Below are 6,393 nucleotides of genomic sequence, written 5' to 3'. Positions count from 1 at the left end.
TATTATACACACTCCATTGAATCATTCAGATTGTAACATACCAAGAAAAGCTGCTTCAGTCAGGTGATCTATCTGAGAAACGGCAAGATTCACAGCATAGACATTGGGAAGCAGACACACCCAGCCATTAATTTGAGTGTTTTTTTTTTTTATTAATTGTTATGGCAAATTCTCATTAAGATCCCCCCCTTGCCTCATTGGTGTACATTTATTGGGCATATCTTCTAGATGTGTGCATGCTTTCTAAGCAAAGTTGTATACTTCCTTCTAAAATGCCAGTTAGTTGTGTATGATATGTAGTAGTTGATAAATGTTCAAACTAATGTGCGGAGTTGGATGCACAGACAGGAGTACTCCTGGTAGACCTATATGGTAGAGCCGCAAGTTCTGTCCGCCAGCTACACATACCGTCTTTCTTTCTTTACTGCCATGGTGCAACATAACCGTGAGGGAATGAAAGGTAAGCAAGAAACAATCATCTGCAAGGCTTGCATTTAAAAAAGCATAGGTTTACATGAAAGCTGTCAGAAGTATTCTTCTAGTTACATGTACCACTTGTCAGACCATACCTATAAGCTTATGAACGTCTTTTGCTATAGACTTTTAGCAAACAAGCATTGATTACTTATAAATGTGTGTACTTTGCACTACTGGGAGACCAAATATTTTTATATAAGCAGCAGGAAGTAGTAGGAAGAGTGCTTTTCTTTCTTATGGTACATGTGCTTTTTTTATATAATTATTGTACCCACAGCTGTCAAGCATTTAAAAGGCGATGCATAAAGATGAAAACTTACTAGAATCCTTGTGGCTGCTGGTTGTAAATATCCAGCCAGGTGTGTGAATAAACCAACTTCATTGCTACAGTTTTTGTACCCGTAGAGATCTTTTCCCAATTTTGTTTTCATGCAAATTTCACACAAATGCTTGAAGACATATAAAACTATAAAGATCACTTTTGTCTACAATGAGTGATTGTTGGTAAACATTTGTTTCTTTGATCTTACAGTGAACACACAAGTATTATTATATATACATATTTCATACAAGAATTTGAATTTAAAGTGCATCGTTCATTTCGCAGTGTTAGTAGAGACTAGCGATCTCTGTAGGGACATGTGCAGTCAATGGAACATGCTTTGACTCATGCACTGTATATGCTGTATGTGCCAGCCTGTAGGCAACCCAATAATCAACACTGTGCAGTTTTGCTGGCTAATCGAACATGCCTTTTGTACACATACTTGTCACTTTAAATATAGAGGTGGGTGAAATCAGGGTTTATTAATAGAAAATATGTGGATTTTTGCAAATCAAATGAAATAGTCTCCTTTAAAGTATAAAATTTAGCAGTAAACAAAGTTTTTGGTGCACTGCATGTTTCTAGCAGTAAGAAAATTACTTTTACATCTTCTAACAAACTGTCCTCATTGTTGCATCTGTGTTTTCCGGATGATCCAGTCTCTCTTAAAGCATATCATATAATGGCTCTAATCTCAATTCACACGTCAATCCATCTTTTAAATTACTTTGCAGTGCACCTGAAATATAATCAAGTATATTTATTCTTCTATTGTACTATTCTTATGCTTCTATGAAGCAAATGTGTTTTCCTGGCTGGTGAATGATATTTAGAGTGGATTTTAAAATGTAAAAAAACAAAAGGGGGTCCTTTTTGTGGTGTCTTTCTAAGAAATCAATACAAATTTTGTATAAATCACCATCTTCCTAATATTTGTGTGCTACAAAAATGTGATTTGTTTGAAGCCTTGTTTTGTTGATCTGTAAACTTTCTCTAGTTAGGAGTTGACCCCTGGCACTAGCAAAAATGACAGCGGTGGTATAATGTAAAGGTAGGCTGGCGTCTCCTCTACAGGGTTTAAAGCAAATGTCACTTTTTGGGTTATGCTGTTTTTCGGTTTATTTATTTGTAACTCTAAATTGTTTGAGTTTTGCAATAAACAATGTGAGTGGACTATTTTGTGGTCTGTGTCTTTGTGTGGGAATCTGTAGCAAATTAAGAAAATTCACTTGACTTGAGTAGAAAATAGTCTTGGCATTAAAGAAGCTACTGGGAAAAAACAACATATCATGCCATTGCTTACCCGTCCTTCTCAAAATGCTGGTAGCTGAGCTATCGTGCATACAACATAAAGGTTCAACTCATGAGATGCAGATCGAAACAACATAAATGTACAACATTGTCAACTTAATACTTTATTCCAGAAAAGCGCATTGGAAGAAGCAATCCTTTCAACTTGATCTATGTTGGGTGTTCATTCAGAATATCACCCACAGAAACCAGACCATGACTCCAGTTTAGAGCCTACATCCCCAAACTGGTGCATACCCTATAACTTCATTACAAATCAGAACAATTTTGCAGATCAGGAATTCTTCACTGTTCCACTTACCTTTAATATTATTAAACAGGATTTATATATCCCCAACATAATATGCAGTGCTGTACATTAAATAGGGGTTGCAAATGACAGTTGACAGTGACCCAGAAGGAGGAGAGGACCCTGTCCCAAAGAGCTTCCAATCTAATTTGTGTTAAACTTGTAGACCTAAGGGCTATTTTCTTGACACCATGTGTTAGTAATTAGATTTGATCAAACGCTTAGCACATGGTGAAAGGGAGAGAAGTACCCAAAAGTACATGAAATTTTGCGATGATATGGGTAAAGGAGTGCATAGAAGGCATCTACAGAAAACAGTGCTGGCAATAAAGTGTGGGCTATACTTTAAAGAAGTATACTATTATGGACCTGTGTAAATCACTAAACATGACTTATAATATTATAGGTCAAGTTTTCTGTGGTTTAATGCATGTGCTTTACTACATAAACAAAATAGGCTACGGCTTCTCAAGAAGCTCTTACCGTTTTTTATATTCATATCCTGCTATGAGCAAATTACCGCAAAACCACCAATGTCCTCACTTCATCTGCAGTCTGCTCTGTGGACAATCGGTCATTATTTCTGGTTCTGTCCCATCAGTGGTTCATCCAAGAAAGGCAGAACTGGTTAGGTGAACTCTGGTTATTCATTATAGGTGTGTCAATACAAGAATGACTGGCTAGAAATCTTTTTGCAGATGAATATGTATACTTACAACGTCTATCTGTTGGTGTTGCACTTCAATTGACGTTTGTTGTATTCAGGTTTTCTTGGTCAATACTAAAGCTGCCTACTTTGTGTGTGTTTTGTAAGTTAAGAGTACACAAGCAGCCCCAGCATACATCAAAGCTATTGAAGTGCCTGCTCTCTGACTCCCATTGACCTGCTGAGAACTCTCGCATGCTGGAAAGTTCCTAATATTAGTGATGTTTTTTAGGATATCTATTAGAGAGAAAAAACACATAGGCAAGATATAGATGTTCAGAAAGTAGAAATGGGCCCCTGAGGTTTGCCTCAAGAGATCAGATCATAGCTAAGATCATAACTCCTAGCTGCTGGAATCAATCCAAACCCTTCATTCGAGAAAGGATAGAACAATAAACTTATTTACTCCATTTGATATAGTAAATATTCCATTTTTTTAGTGATTAGTTATATTTGTTTGGATATACAGTGTGTATACATGTATGTGTGTGTATATGTGTTTATAAATATATATGTTCAGTCTAGCGATTTTTGCAAGCAGTTTTACCACCCAAAACCAAAAAGAAGAAAACTCATTATCTTTGACTATTTTTTTTATGTTGTTGGAATCAGAGAAATCCTTTTACTGAGGTGTCCCCTGATATCTGCCCACTCACCTATTTATAAGGGCCATTGTTGGGGGCACACACTCAGCCCCTATTAAGGGGTCTTTATTTAAAATTGGGGGGGGGGTTGACGCTTTATCCTTTAAAATGGTGTTCTAAGGCATTAAGGTTGCAAATGCCTGGAAAAAACAATCACCGGTTTTACCACTAGTCTGAACAAAGCCTACCAGTCTGGCTGCGCCTAAATTTTAAACTAGTGTCTTCTTTCTTCAAGCACGTACAATGTAACTCCTTTGAATCCATCCTACGGCTACATTAACCCACCATCTTCATCCAGTCTCCCCATCTTATAGCCTAGTGTACCCTGCAATGCATATGCGCCATAAGCACTGTACACACAATAAAATATATAATAAAAAAGAGTTTTTTTTTCATGTAAGGATTTCCATTCCCAAAAAAAAGTTAATTGCCAATATTCAGTTCCAAAAAATCTGGCCACATGTTTTTTGGTCTTTGACAACCAAATGGTTTATCTCCCTCAACAATCATAGGGAATGGCCAGATCAGTTCTACAATTCTACTAAATGAAAAGATACAAGCACATCATTTGCATAGAAACAATTACATAATGGGAAAACATATTTGTGTTCTCCTGCATCCCAACACAACATGAGGAATGTGTTATTACCCTATAATTGGCTGGGAGTCTTTAGTCTCCAGCTCTCCAGATGACATTGACATCACAGATAGCTGTGAATTAGAATCCTCTCAGAAAACATCCCCTGTGAATGTTCCTTTGGAGGACCAATCTCTAATTTAATATAAACTTTTAACTCTATCATTAAAGTATTTTGACCAACCTTGTATCTCAACAATAATTCCCACAAAACATCCCTGGTCTACATTTAGTTTGTTCATTTCTATCAACTCCTGTTCATTTTTTACAATCTATTGGCAGGATAATAGCTTCACTGTTTCTGTTCTGTATATACTAACACAAATTATATCAGTGAGCTCCTAAATGAAAAATGTAAAAACAATTGTTGCATCTTTTCCATCCATGTAGATGCTTGTCACAATTTTATTTCCCAATAAAAGTTTATTTTCAGTGAGTGCCAAAAAACAAAATTGACCCTAATGTAGACCTGTGGCCAGACTATAGACATTCAAATATTTACACAGATATTGCATGCAGTCATGAGAAAAAGAAAGTATACCCTATTTCTAAACCTATGCGTATGCTTTTATTATTGCTTATCAGTAGGTGTGATTACCTCTAAAAAGCAGATGGAAGAAAAACATCTGCAAAAATCTTAGAGAAGCAAATTGCTGTTGCCCATAAATCTGTGAAGGGTTAAAAGGTCGTTTGCAAACTGTGTGCAGTCCATCATTCTACATGAGAAAGATTATTCACAAGTGGAAAATATTCAAGAGAGTTGCCAATTGTCAAAGAGTAGATGTCCCAGCAAATTCACCCCAAGTTCAGACTGTGCAATGATCAGAGAAATTGCAAAATAACCAAAGACCTATCTCTCAGACTCAACAGGCCTCAGCTTCTTAAATGTCAAAGTTCATGACGGTACAAATAAAAGTATTGTTTGTTTGGAAGAGGAAGGGTTGCCGGGAAAAGCCTCTTCTCTGTGGTTGCAGGGCTTTGGATTGCAAAAGTTGCATTTGGACAAACTACAAGACTTTTGGAACAATGTCCTTTGGACAGATGATACCAAAGTGGAGATGTTTGGTCATAGTGCACATCACCACATTTGGCAAAAACCAAACACAACAAATCAGCACAAACCTTATCAACTGTGAAGCACTGTGGTGGAGGAGTGATGATTTAGACTTGTTTTGCAGCCACATGACCTGGGGAAATTACAGTCATTGAATCACTCCTGAACTCCTCTGTATACAAAGGTATTCTGAAGTCAAATGTGAGGTCACCTGTGCAACAGCTAAAACTCAGCTCAAATTGGTTCATGCAACAGCGAAATGATGCCATGCACACCAGCAAATCTACAACAGAACGACTGAAAAAAAGAATCAATGTGTTGCATTGACCAAGTCAAAGTTCAGATCGTAAATTTAAACTAAATTTCTACGTTTTTAAATTCTTGATCAGGGAGTTCATCATTGCAGAAAGGGACAGGCGATGTGCAAAGCTGACTTGCACATATGCAGAGACTGGGCAATCCTGGCTTCCCTTGTGTGTGCAGGAGAGGAATAAACTCCCACATGCCTGCTAGGGATTTACGTTATTACGTTATTGGCATGGCCAATCTAGATGGCTGGAGATTGTCTCCAGAGAGAAGAAGAAAAGGAATATTGTGGAACACAGATAGGTGAGTCATGTGGCTTTAGTTCCACTTTAACCCAATTAAAATGGCAGAACCTTAAGAGAACTTGTGCACAAAAAATGTTTCTAACCCTAAATAAAATGGAACAATCCTTTAGAGAAGAGTGGGCCAAAAATTCCTCCACAATGATGTGAGTGACTGATAAAGTCATACCGAAAATAATTACTTCAAGCTATTTCTTTCAAGAAATTTGGATAGGGGACCAAGGCAATAGAGTACCCTACGGCATGTTCACTACTAAAAAATTTAGGTGGCTGTTTTGCTGCAGAAAAAAACAGAATATTGGAGAAAAGAGTAGAAAGGCAGGTAAATAAAAATACTTGATT

The sequence above is a fragment of the Pyxicephalus adspersus genome, chromosome 4 (assembly GCF_032062135.1).
Source record: "Pyxicephalus adspersus chromosome 4, UCB_Pads_2.0, whole genome shotgun sequence".
NCBI lineage: Eukaryota > Metazoa > Chordata > Amphibia > Anura > Pyxicephalidae > Pyxicephalus > Pyxicephalus adspersus.
Note: the sequence above shows the minus strand (reverse complement) of the source record.